This window comes from Globicephala melas, chromosome X (genome assembly GCF_963455315.2).
Source record: "Globicephala melas chromosome X, mGloMel1.2, whole genome shotgun sequence".
NCBI lineage: Eukaryota > Metazoa > Chordata > Mammalia > Artiodactyla > Delphinidae > Globicephala > Globicephala melas.
The window spans coordinates 75,105,373-75,119,224 of NC_083335.1; positions in this window are offsets into that span (position 1 = coordinate 75,105,373).

Genomic DNA, 13,852 nt, shown 5'->3' on the forward strand with positions numbered 1-13,852 from the left:
ACTGATCCCTTTATCATTACATAATGTCCTTTGTTTTTTGTTATAGGCTTTCTTTTCAATGCTACTTTGCACTTCTTTTTCACCTCCATTTGCATGGAATATCATTTTCTATCCCCTCACTTTCACTCTGTCTGTATCTTTAGGTCTGAATTACATCTCTTGTAGACAACATATGGATGGGTCATCCATCCATATGTTGCCTACAAGAGACATATGGTCACCCACCCTATGTCTTTCGGTTGGGCATTTTGTTCATTCACATTTAATGCAGTTATTGATATGTATGTACTTATTGCCATTTTGTTATTTGTTTTCTGGGTGTTTTTGTAGTTATTTTTTTCTTTTAATCTATCCCTTTGTAGTTTGATTATTACCTTTACTGTTATGTTTTTGTTCCTTTCTCTCTAGTTTTTGTATATCTATTGTAGGTTTTTTTTTTACATCTTTATTTGAGTATAATTGCTTTACAACGGTGTGTTAGTTTCTGCTTTATAACCAAGTGAATCAGTTATACTTATACATATGTTCCCATATCTCTTCCCTCTTGTGTCTCCCTCCCTCCCACCCTCCCTATCCCACCCCTGCAGGCGGTCACAAAGCACGGAGCTGATCTCCCTGTGCTATGCGGCTGCTTCCCACTAGCTATCTACCTTACGTTTGGTAGTGTATATGTGTCCATGACTCTGTCTCTTGCTTTGTCACAGCTTACCCTTCCCCCTCCCCATATCCTCAAGTCCATTCTCTAGTAGGTCTGTGTCTTTATTCCTGTCTTACCCTTAGGTTCTTCATGACATTTTTTTCTTAAATTCCATATATATGTGTTAGCATACGGTATTTGTCTTTCTCTTTCTGACATACTTCACTCTGTATGACAGATTCTAGGTCTATCCACCTCATTACAAATAGCTCAATTTTGTTTCTTTTTATTCCATTGTATATATGTGCCACATCTTCTTTATCCATTCATCTGATGATGGACACTTAGGTTGTTTCCATCTCCGGGCTATTGTAAATAGAGCTGCAATGAACATTTTCATACATGACTCTTTTTGAATTATGGTTTTCTCAAGGTATCTGCCCAGTAGTGGGATTGCTGGGTCATATGGTAGTTCTATTTGTAGTTTTTTAAGGAACCTCCATACTGTTCTCCATAGTGGCTGTACCAATTCACATTCCCACCAGCAGTGCAAGAGTGTTCCCTTTTGTCCACATCCTCTCCAGCATTTATTGTTTCTAGATTTTTTGATGATGGCCATTCTGACTGGTGTGAGATGATATCTCATTGTAGTTTTGATTTGCATTTCTCTAATGATTAATGATTTTGAGCATTCTTTCATGTGTTTGTTGGCATCCTGTATATCTTTGGAGAAATGTTGATTTAGGTCTTCTGCCCATTTTTGGATATTGTAGGTTTTTGATTTGTGGTTACCATAAAGTTCATATATGTTGACCTAAAGTTATATCTACTCTTTTAAATTTATAGTCATTTAAGTTCAAACACATTCTAAAAGCTCTATTTTTTTACCCCCCCCAACTTTTGTGGTTTTTATGTTATACTTTACATCTTTATGTCTACCCCTTAAGTGTTTATTTTAGTTATAGTTGATTTTAAAATTTTTGTCTTTTAACCTTCGTATGATCTTATTTAAGTGGTTGATTCACAGCCTTTTCTATGTATTTGCTTTTACCAGTGGGATTTTTGCTACAATTTTACCTGTTATTTCTTATTGCTTGTTGTAGCACTTTCCACTTAAAGAAGACCCTTTAACACTTCATGTAAGGTTGCTTTAGTATGGATGAACTCTTAAGTTTTGGTGGTCTGAGTTTTTTTTTTTTAATCTCTCCTTCAACTGAATGGTAATCTTTCTGTGTAGAGTATCCTAAGTTTAATTTTTTTCCCTTTCAGTGCTTTAAATAAAACATGCCAGTTCCTCCTGGCTTGCAAAGTTTTCTGCTGAAAAATCAGCTGATAGCCTTATGGTTTTTTTTTCTTGTATGTGAGTTTTTTTTTCTCTTGCTGTCTTTAAAATTCTCTCTTTAACTTTTGCCATTTTTTTTTATGATATATCTTGGTGTGGGTCTCTTTGGGTTCATCTTGTTTACAACTTTCTGTGCTTCCTATTTCTGGATATTTGTTTCCTTCTTCAGGTTCAGGAAGTTTTCAGCCATAATTTCTTCAAACACATTTTCTACTCTTTTCTCCTTCTCTTCTCCTTCGGGGACCCCTATAGTGCAATGTTAGTATGCTTGATATTGTCCCAGATTTTCTTAAACTATTCTAATTTTTTAAATAATTTGTTTTCCTTTTTTGCTGTTCAGATTGTGTGATTTACCTCATTGTATCTTCCAGATCACTTATGCTTTCTTGTTTATCACCTAATCTGCTGCTATCAATCTGGTGTATTTTTTCTTTTCAGTTATTGTATTCTTCAGCTCTGACTGGTTCTTTTTTATATTTTCTAGATCTTTGTTAAAATTCTCACTGAGATTATCTCTTCTTTTCCCTAGTTCAGTTGGCATTCTTAGTACCATTGCTTTGAAGTCTTTATCAGTCAACTTATTTATTTCTGTTTTATTAAGTTTTTTTTTCTTTTTCAGTTCTTTTCTTGTCCCTTAACTTGAAACATATTTCTTTGTCTTCTCATTTTGTTTAATTTTCTCTATCTCTATGAAATTAGGTGAAGCAGTTACCTATCCATCCCACTCTTGAATATGTCCTTGTGTAGGAGCATCCCTATGCAGTCTGCATGTGAGCATGGACCATGTCTTCCTCCAGGGTGTGTTGACAGACACTGTCTTAGTAGGAGGAAGGGCTGGAGATGGAGATGCTAGTGCCAGAGCCAGATGCAAACCAATCTTTCTTCTATGATAATTAGCCATCATTCACGCCCCATCAGTAGTGTGGTCTTGGTCCATGGGGCTGGAGCAAGAGCCTTAAGGAATTGTAGTTTCTCCTGGCTGAATGGCAGTCTCCTCTTTATTTTGTGATATTGCTGAGGCCTGAGGGCTTGGGGCTGCACCTGTGCTGGTTTCACTTTTTTCCAGGTGTTTTTGCCTTGGTTAGAGACTGGGTCAGGGCTGGAGAGGTTGTTGCTATTTCACTGAGCTGGCCCCACCCTCTCCCATATGTACACAGGGATGCGTGCTCTGAATATGGAAGTCTCCAACCTGGATCTAGTCTCACTCCCTTCTGATAGTGTGCAGGGTTGTGTGATCTGGCAGTTGTGGTCTCCACCCTTTAGCTTGCCTTGCTCCCTTCCAAGTGTGTGCACCAATGTGAGTACTGGCAATGGCTGCTTCCACCCTGGTCAGTGTCCAAGCCAGCTATATTCCATCCATATGTGCACTGTCTCATTGGCAATGGAAGCCACTGCCTTAGTGGGGAGCAGCACCAGAGCAAGAGGGCCTGGAGCAAGAGGCTGGTGCAGTCAGAGCGGGTGTGCTGGGAGGTTCTGGCAGACTAGCCAGAGCCCCAGGCAGTTTTCAATTTGCTGCCCCCATGTTATGGCTGAGAGTAAGCAAGTCTCTGTGTTCTTTCAGGGTGGAAGTTAGCTTTCTTACAGACCTCTGGTAAGCCCCACTGGTTTTCACACCAGCTAAGGGGGCTCATATTTCTCATCAGCGCATCTCAGGGCTGAGGTGCCCAATATGTGGCTTGAACCTCTTGCTCTCCAGGGAGAATCCCCAAGCCTGTGATATCCTCCTCCTCTTCTGTGTCCTCTGTGAGGAGTGCAGGTCTTGACCAGATTGCTTCTTTACCCTTCCCATCAGACTCCGTGTGGATCTTTCATTATAGTCTTGGTTGTAGAAGAGCTGGTCTGCTAGTCCCCAGGTTGACTTCAGTGAGAGTTGTTTTACATGTAGTTGCACTTTTGATGTTTTCATGAGGGAGGTGAGCCCAGCATTCTCCTACTCTGCCATCTTGATCTCTTCATTGGTGTACTTAAACGACTGATGTTCAAAAAGGTTATTGATATAGTTGGATTAATTCTTTAATATTCTTTACTGTTTTCTAATTGTTGCCTTTATAGTTTGAACCTATGTTTGTTTTCCCCTCCTTTTCTTCATCTTATGGTTTTAAACTCACCATTTAATATGATTCCATTTTTCTACTTTCTTAGTGTATAAGTTGTACTTATTTTTTTAACTTTTCTTAGTGATTACCATAGAGTTTGCATTATACATCACACCTAATCCAAGTTCAAATAACACTATTACCACCTCATGGGTAGTGTGTGTACCTTACAACACCAAAATAATTCTAATTCCTCCCTCTTTTTCCTTGTACCATTGCTGTCATTTGTTTCACTTATTATAAACATGCACAAGAACACATAATCAAATATATTATTTTTTTCAACAAACTGCTTCTGTTAGATAAATTAAGAGTAAGAAAAATAAAATTTTTATTTTACCTTCACTTATTCCTTCTTTGATTCCCTTCTTTACTTCATGTAGATCCAAGTTTCTGACCTATATATTTTTTTCTTCTCTGTAAAGAACTTATTTTAACATTATTTTGCAAGTCATCTCTACTGGCAACAAATTCCCTCAATTTTTTATATGTCTGAAAAAGTCTTTATTTCTCCTTCACTTTTGAATGATAATTTCTCAGGGTAGAGAATTCTAGCTTGACAGTTTCTTTCTTTCTCTCTCTCAACACTAAGTATTTCTCTCCATTCTCTTTTTGCTTATATAGCCTCTGAGAATTTGGATGTGATTCTAATCTTTTACATTTATAGTTGAAGTGTTGTTTTTCCTGTAGCTTCCTTCAGGATTTTTCTTTATCTTTGATTTTCTGTAATTTCAAAATGGTATGGCTCAGTGCAGTTTTGTGGCATTTATCTTAATTTGTGTCCTCTGAGCTTCCTGAGTCTGTAATTTGTTGTCTGATATTAAGGAATTTTTCATTCATTATTGTTTCAAATATTTCTTTTCTTTCTTTCTTTCTTCTCTTTCTGATATTCCCATTACACGAATGTTACATTTTTTTTTTTTTTTAGTTTTCCCATAGTCCTAAATGTTCTTTTCTTTTCAGTCTTTGTTCTCTTTGCTTTTCAGTTTTTGAGGATTCTATTGCATTATTTTCCACCTCAGAGATCCTTTATTCAGTTGTATCCAGTCTACTAGTGAGCTCATCAAAGCCATTCTTCATTTTGTTTGTAGTGTTTTATTTATTTATTTTTAAACTCTAGCATGTCTGTTTTGGTTCTGTCGTAGGATTTTCATCTCTTTGCTTACATTTACTATCTACTCTTACATGCAGTATACTTTACCACTAGAGCACTGAGCATATTTATCATTGTTGTTTTAAAATCCCAGACTAATTCCAACATTCCTGCTATGACCTGTCCTGATGCTTTTGCGTGTGTGTTTGCAGGGGAGAAATGTTTGCCTTGGTACATCTTATAATTTTTTCCTTAATAGCCAGACTTGTACTGGGTAAAAAGAACTGGGTAAAATGTAAATAGGCCTTTAGTAAAGTGGTGTAAGGTGTGGGGGTAGAGAAAGTATTCTGTAGTCCTAAAATTACATATTAGTTTTTTAGTGAGCCTATGCCTATGCTTTTAGACTGTTAAATTCACAAATGTTTCTCAGGTTTTTTACTTCCCCTTAGTTGAGTGAGAATGGCTTAGAATGGGCTGGAATTGGGTATTTTCCTTATTTCATGTGGAAAGCTAGATTCAGCTATAGTTGGGTATTTCCCTTCTCCCAGATCAGTTAGGTTCTGATAATACCCCAGCAGGTTAGATTCTCATTAACTAATTTGCTCTGGTGGCAGGCTTTTTTTAAGAAGAACAGATTGTTCTGGCATATTTCAAAATGATTCATTTTTCCTGTCCCCTACTATAAGCAAGATTATATTTTTCTCCAATATTTACTGTTAGAACTTTGTTGAGTTACTGGAGTTAAATCTCACAGTATTGTAAAGGACCCCGTCTGATTTTGTCCCAATTGAGTTTTCAATTTCAGAGTTGTCCACACTGAGCTTCCAGCGATTCATCAATTACAGTTCAGGTAATTGGTTCCCAAGTGGATTCTGCTCATGAGTCACTGCTCAGGCAAATCATGACTCCCTGTATGTGCCTCCAGTCTTGGGTACAAGCAGCTTGCCCAGTGCTCTCCCATTCTAATAGATCCAAGAAGAGTTGTTGATTTTTCAGTCTGTTCAGCTTTTTACTTGTTGATAGGATAGAGTGGTGATCTCTAAGCTACTTATATGAGGAACTGGGACCAGAAGTTTGATATTTTGACTCCCTCCCAGCTTTTTTGATGTATTACAAATAAAATTTGTACAGATCAAGATGGTGACATAGTTTCCCTCATGGGAAGACCAACTAGCAACTATCCATAGAAAAGGCACAAGAGTGAAAATCCTGGAACCCAGGGGTGAGGCTGAGGAAACCCCTGGACCACAGAGACTGAGAAGGACTGCTTTGGAAGGGTAAGAGGGGTGGCTACACTCTGACCACATCACCTCCCCCAAACCCCAGGCCAGCACAGAAACATACCAAGAGGGCTCTACTGAGCCTATGGGTTTCTCCAGTGGGAAATAAAGAGCCCAAAGTGGACATAGAGCTTTCCCAGCATTGTGGGTCACTTCCTAGGAGGCCCACTCATGTCTAACCTCATGGGGTGGCAGTAAAATTTTCAGGGCTTGACCACTGTAGATAAGACTGTGACAGAGAAGTGAGTGGAGCTTACAGCAACCACCCTTCACATGTTGGCAGCTATGTCCCATGGATGCTGCTGGTTCCACAGTCAGGTCTGCATTTGGTAGGTCTGTTACCAAGGGTGTTTAAGGGTTTGGCTTCCACTGGGTCCCTTATTGTGCTCCTGGTGGGTCTCTAGGTGGGCAGGCCTTCCTTAGGACTACAGTAGAGCATGGCTAGAGGTGGGTCACAGGACTACTTCAGGAATGACAGTCAGTCCAAGGTCAGAGGCATGTGTTACCAGGGGCACAGAAGAACATCTATTCTCATGGGTCCCTTGGAAGAAGGGGCTGATGGCAGGCTCATGGAAAAGGAGACTGGAGCCAAGTCTACAGGAGGACAGAGAATTTCACATTTGCAATGACCCATTGTTTTTCCACCTCTGCACTTGTTGAGGGGGCCAAAAGTCACCCAGAGCAGCGCTCAACTTTAACATTCACATGAATCTCCTGAGTGACTTGTTAATATGCAGGTTCTGATTCAGTAGGTCTTGAGATGATCCTTGAGATTCTGCATTTCTAACAATCTTCCAGATGACATTGTTGCTGCTGGTCCACAGATCACCCTTTTATTAACAAGATTCTAGGACAATGGCCTTGGACCCTGACCCTGATATTTAGAGGCTTCTCTACTAAATGCCCCAAAGAGGTCCTCAGTAGCTACAACATGGAGGTGACTGCAGCAACCACTCATTATTCACCCAATGGGGCATTAGCACACCAACAGCCTTATAGCCCCTTATTGTGCCTAGATCCTGTTGGAATTTGAGAGAAAGGTGAGCTCTGTAGGGCAGATCAGTCTAACCATTTTCCAGGAAGGTCTCACTTCACCCACATTGGTTTCCCCATATCTCAGCTTTGTATGATTTGTCCATCAATCCAATCCCATATGCCTACTGTCTTCCAAAAAATCCTCAAACTTCCTGGTTTGTTCTTTGTACCCTTCCTTGTTGTCCAGCACTGCTATAGACTATTTTAAATTTTACACTGTTTTTGTCATTTCAGTGAGATCTGTGAAGGGTAGAAGAGAAGAATGTATGGGATCAGTTTGTCATCTCAGAGCAGAAGTCCTACTTTTGATTTCATAGTAATTGAAGTCTCTTCTCCCACCTACTATTTGAGGCCTGATTTGTTCCAATAGAAAAAACAATGTGGCTAGTTCCCGTTCTGAGCCATTTTCAGGAAAACAACAACAACAACAACAACAACAAAAAACAAAAAACCTGAGAGCAGATACAAATGGAGAAGGTTATAGGAGAAAGCCACTTCCCTTCATAAAAATCAACTCAGAATCTTTAATTGCAGGCCTTGGCAGGGAAATGGCTGCTTATGAAGTGGCCCAAATCTACCCACCCCGTTTTACTTTACTTCCAGGGCATGTTTATTTCAATTTCCATTGTCATCACCATACCTGACCCCAGGGTGACATTGATTCTCCTTGGACACTCTGATCCAAGTGTAGACAAATTCCTATGCCTTGGTTTCCTCAGTAAGTAGTAGTATCAATAGCAATAACAGTAATTATAACAACAGTTTCTCTTCTTTACCTTTCTTATATGCGAGGTACTGTGCTAGGAACTTGAGATGAATTTTCTAATTACTTCCTCTTAGTTATCCTGGAAGGTGGCTAAGGTTATTATCTCCATTTTGATGAAACTAAGGTACCATGAGGTTAAGTAGCCTACTCAGGTAGCAACTCGCACAGCCAGAGTTAGAACCCAGGTCTCTGTGAGCCCAGAGTCACAAACTTAATCATTTTGCTAAACTGAATATTAAAATATCCCAGCTCACCTGTATGTAAATATATTACCATTAGCTCCTGGATTCCCACTTGACGGGCTGACATCCTCCCCAGTGACTGAGGCCAGCCAAAGCCTCTACCTCCAGGAATAGAGGATCTGTGACTCTAAGAAAAATAGTGGAAAGACCCCATTTGCCAAATGGATTCAACTCAAATACTAGACATACCTGATAAAAATGTATCAGCCTAAAAAATATAGACATGATGTGGGACTTTGTGGATGACAATCCTCTATTTTACATTCAATCAGCAGATTTATATTCTTCATTATTCTTAAAAGTCCATCTTTTGCTTCCAAACAAGTAAAAAGCATATTAAAGAAACCCAAAGTTCACAGGTTACTAACTCAGCACTCAATCTGTTGTGTTCACTGTTTTGTAAATTAACCATGACACTAAAATCTCTCTATGCACTGGTTGAATCACTTTTAATTAATATGACAGCAGTAGGTTCTTCAGAAAAACAATACCTCCACTTATCAAAATGTGGTATTCTTCCAAAGGAAGTGAATATCATGTTCAAGGCATCTGTTCTCTTCACAAAACAAAACATTTTGAGGGAGCTGTTTTTCCCATAGTGACAACATGAAGATTTGAATAACTTCATCAGAGCAGGACTTCTCCTGATCAGCTAACCTAAAACCACTCAGAGAAGGCCGTGATGAATTTTCACAATGGATCCACTTTTCCAGATATTTGAGTTTGCTTTGTGTGAACAATCAGAGCCTCTGAGGTGAATGCATAGATCACATGAACCAGTAAATGGACTTTGCAACGTGAATGCTATTCCCACACTGAAAAACTTAGCAATTTTTGTTTTTGTTTTTTTCTTGTGGAGTTTTGGTAGGAAATGAGATGAAGTAACTATAATAGGAAAAAATCCATGATATATAACTGCCATATTTTTTGACAGAAATCTGCCAAATATTCTTTACCTTAAAAGGACACTATAAAATGCCATAATCATTTTTTAAATTGACTTAATTAGAAAAGACCAAATGTATATACAAAGGATAATGCATGGATCCATCAATTTGTTTTCTGATGCCTGCTGGCAAGGAAGACAACAGAGGGTTGATGGAGAGAAGGCTGGAAGCCAGGCAGAGGAAAGAGGAAGGTCACTGTCATTTATTTGAGAAAATTCTTTCATATAGGCATGGGGTTGGGGGCAGTGGAACAAGGGTTTCTCCTTGAGGCAAATTTGGAGAGCTGTGTTGTGGAATTCTTCAATAGCATAGGAGGAGGAAAGTGTTGCATTAAGGCCACCTTCTTTTTATCTGTAACAGCTTTATTGTGATATAATTCACATAACATAAATTTCAAACTTTAAAAAGTATACAATTCAGTGCTTTTAGTATATTCACAGAATTATGTAATCACTAACACAATCAATTTTAGATAATTTTTATTACCCCAAAGGAAATCCATTAGCAGTCACTCCCGTCTACTTCCCAGCCCTTGGCAACCAGTAATTCACTTTCTGTCTCTATGGATTTGCTTATTTTTGATATTTCATATAAATGGAACCATAAAAAAGCCTTTTGAGTTTGGCTTCTTTCACATAGCATAATGTTTCATCCATTGTAGTATCAGTATCATATCAGTATTTCATTTCTTTTTATGGTTGAATAATATTCTGTTATAGAGATATAACACATTTTATCTATCCATCACTTGATGGACATTTGGTTATTTCCACCTTTGGCAATTATGAATAAAGCTTCTATGAACATTTATGTACAAGGTTTTGTGTAGACAAGTTTTCATTTCTTTTGGGTATATCGCTAGGAATGAAATTGATGTTGATATGGTAACTGCATGTCAAACTTTTTGAGAAACTGTAAGGCCCCACTTTTAACAATTTGAGTGTTTACTATGTCTTAGGCATTGTGGTATTTTCCATGTTAGCTGTAAACTGATTTACTCCTTATAACACTTGTGCAAAGTAATTACTAACTACTCTTATTCCCATATGACAGGTGAGGAAAATGAGGCTCAGAGAGGGGATGCCATCTGTTTATGATCCCACAGCTAGGAAGTGGATGATGGAGCTGGGATTCGAACTCAGGCAGTTTGGCTCCAGAGTTTTTGGAGGAGGACATGGCCAGACAGAAATAAAAATTCTTGCTCTGAAAAAAAATGATGATTTCAGATTAGCATATTTGTTTTATAGCAGAGGTTTGGAATTTGGCTTTCACTGACTAATCTTTTTAGTTTAACCAAGTGGTTAAAAGTGCAAACCCTACAGCCAGATGGCTTGGGCTTGAGTCCAAACTCTGTCACTCACTACTTGTATGACTTTGGACAATTTACTTAACCAATATGTGCCTCAGTTACCTCATATGCAAAATAGTTAAATAATGGTATTTTTCTTATAGGGCTACTGTGAGGATTAAATTGATTTAATACATGTAATGCACTTAGAATAGGGCTTGTGTATATGGTAAGTGCTCAGTAAATATTAATGAAATATGGACAAGCATTTCCAAACTTTTTTGATCCTGTACCCCATCAGTAAAACATTTCTGAGCACAACTTCCCAATATAGGTGTATTTATTATAAGCATGTGCTACTGACAGTCCATTTTAATTATTGGGACAGATTAAGTTCCTTCTGATTTTTTAAATAATAGAGAAGTTTTAATATTTTCTTCTGTATTCCTCATGGATGATCTTGTGTCCTTTACTCTGACCATGTACACTGTCCCAGATGGAGTACCCAGGTCTGGAGTGAGAGAAGAACTGACTTATCCCAGGTTTTTAAATATTGCTATGATACAGGGTTTCTGGACCTGTGTCTCTACGTATGTGGGTAGGGGAAGGGATAGGAGCAAGCAAGATGAAGAAGGAACTTCTAAGCGTTACAAGAATGAGCTCTTTCTATTAGGGGTTTCCTCTGGGGGAAGGGGAGTGTCTGGTTACCTATAAAACAATGAGAGGTTTCCATTTTATAGACAAGTACACCCTACCAGGTAAACGGAATGACCTCAATCTCTCTCTGGGCAGGTATAAAATTCAGGTGAGTACTTGCTGTGTTGGGCTCCTTTTAGTCCTCAGAACTGAGGACAGCAGAAGAGGCCAGTAAAGACTCCCTGTCTCAGCTATGTTGGGCTTCTGGTCTCAGTGAGCACAGAGGACATGCTGAACCCAGAAAGAACAGAGTGAAACTTTCAAGATTCCTCTAGACCATTCTGTCTCTCCTTTCAGGGAAAAGGGAGCTGGACAGGGATTTAGCAGAATTTGAGTCACCCCCCTCCTTCAGTTTAGAGAAGAGGAAACTATGATCCTGGAAAACCTCCTTCACTCTTTCCCTTCTCTGAACCTCACAGTGATTTAGTGTAATAATAATAATAATAATAACAGCCTTCATTTTACTGAGCTACTACTGTTGTAGTTGCTTTACATGTATTAACTTATTTTATCATCATAACAAATTCCTATGAGCAACAGACATGCTTTTGGCCTCAAGTGAAATCAAACTTATCTAACTGTAATCTAATTCAATTGGCGTTTCTTTTCTTCACATAATAATCCAGAGGTAGGTGGTTGCTGAATATTTCTGTAATTTACTAATGTCATCAGGGGCCCAGTCTCTTATCTTTTTTTGCTACCATCCTTAGTATGTATAGATCTTTAGCCTCATGCTTGTTACTTCATGGTCACAGATGGCCACCCTATCTCAAGGTATCACATCTGCATTCAAAATAGGGAAAAGAAAAGAGGTGTTGGTGCCAGCTGTATTTCATCCCTTTATCAGGAGACAAAAGATTTATCAGAAACCAGCCCCTTATCAGCAGACTTTCGCTAACATTTCCTTAGTTAGGTGTTGGTCACATGGTTACCTTTTGCTGCAGGAGAGGCTGGAAAAATATTTAACTGAGCACATTGTTGCCTCAAAATTGGGATTTGAGTTGCAAGTAAGAAAGGATAAATGGATACTAGAAAGGCAATCAACAATTTTCAGTAATATATAAGTACTATTAGAATCCCTATTTTACAGATAGGGAAACTAAGGCATGGAGTAGTTAAGTAACTACCCAAGGTCACACAGCCAATTAACAGTAGAGCTATGATTTGAACCCAGGCAGTCTGGCTCCATACCAGTGTTTCTGGAACATTCTTTGTGACAACCTACCTTTAATATTGACAAGCTACCTTTAATATTTAATACCTTTAATATTGCATCCCAGTATACATACCTTTCAAATTCAAAACACTACATACATTTTCTATCTACAATATTCTATTCTATTTTCTATTCTATTCTATTCTATTCTATTCTATTCTATTCTATTCTATTCCATTCTATTATTTCATTTTTAAAATGCTGGTCATGTTCAACTAAACTGATTTCTTGACCTGCAATTTGAAAATAATTTTACTGCATTGCTCTTCCAAAACCACCATTTCCCTAATGGGATTTCTGGGGTACCAAGAAAAACTTCCTGGTGCTATGTCACTCTCTCAAGTCCTGCCTGAAATGCCACCATTTCTTTTTTCCCCTAGATATTTGCCTCTTATTGAGTCTGATCCAAGAAGGGGATGTTTTGAGGGTTCCTGTTTTATACAGCCAGACACAATTCCGAAATCATAAAATCACCAATGCTTCAGTGAGAATGGTAGCACTTCACATGATACACAGTGAGCACTAATTCATGTGTATTAGCTGAATCTCCCCAAGAAGCATATCCCCTGATACAAGGGGATTAGGGAAGTGATGCAGGGAGGTGAAAGCAGGAAATATGGGGTGTGTTATTAAACCAGCTGCTACAGTGGGCAACTGAAGCTTAATCCCTGGGGAAACTCTGGGGAAAAGTGTCAAATAAAATTTTCAATTATCATCCCTGAGGAGCAAGGGAACCAGGACATTTATACCCTTCCCCCATCAGTCATTGGTTAAGGGCTATTCCCAGGGCAGGGGAGACAGTAATTCCCAGGTACTTCTGGCCTGCTATATTCTGGACAAAGTGGGTTCTATCAGCCTGAGGGACGCCTTCCAACAAAGACACAGGTTCTGGATATTGAAAGTTAGGTTGGTGTGTAAGGAAATGGTAAGGGAGATAGATGGAACAGCAACAGCATCTGCTACAACATGTTAGCTTGCATCCTTATCAATATTATCCTCAGTTCTCATATATATTCAACAGTTCTTGAGTGTTTGGTCTATTGCCATGTTGCTGCAGTAATGGATGACACAGTGTTGTAAGAACCTCAGGTGGGGCAAGTCTGAGTTTTAAGCCCAGCTCATGTGCTGTGACCCTGATCAGTAAAATAGGGAAAATATTTATACCTACCCCTTAGGATTATGGTGAGAACCTATCACAAAGCTTAGCATATTAG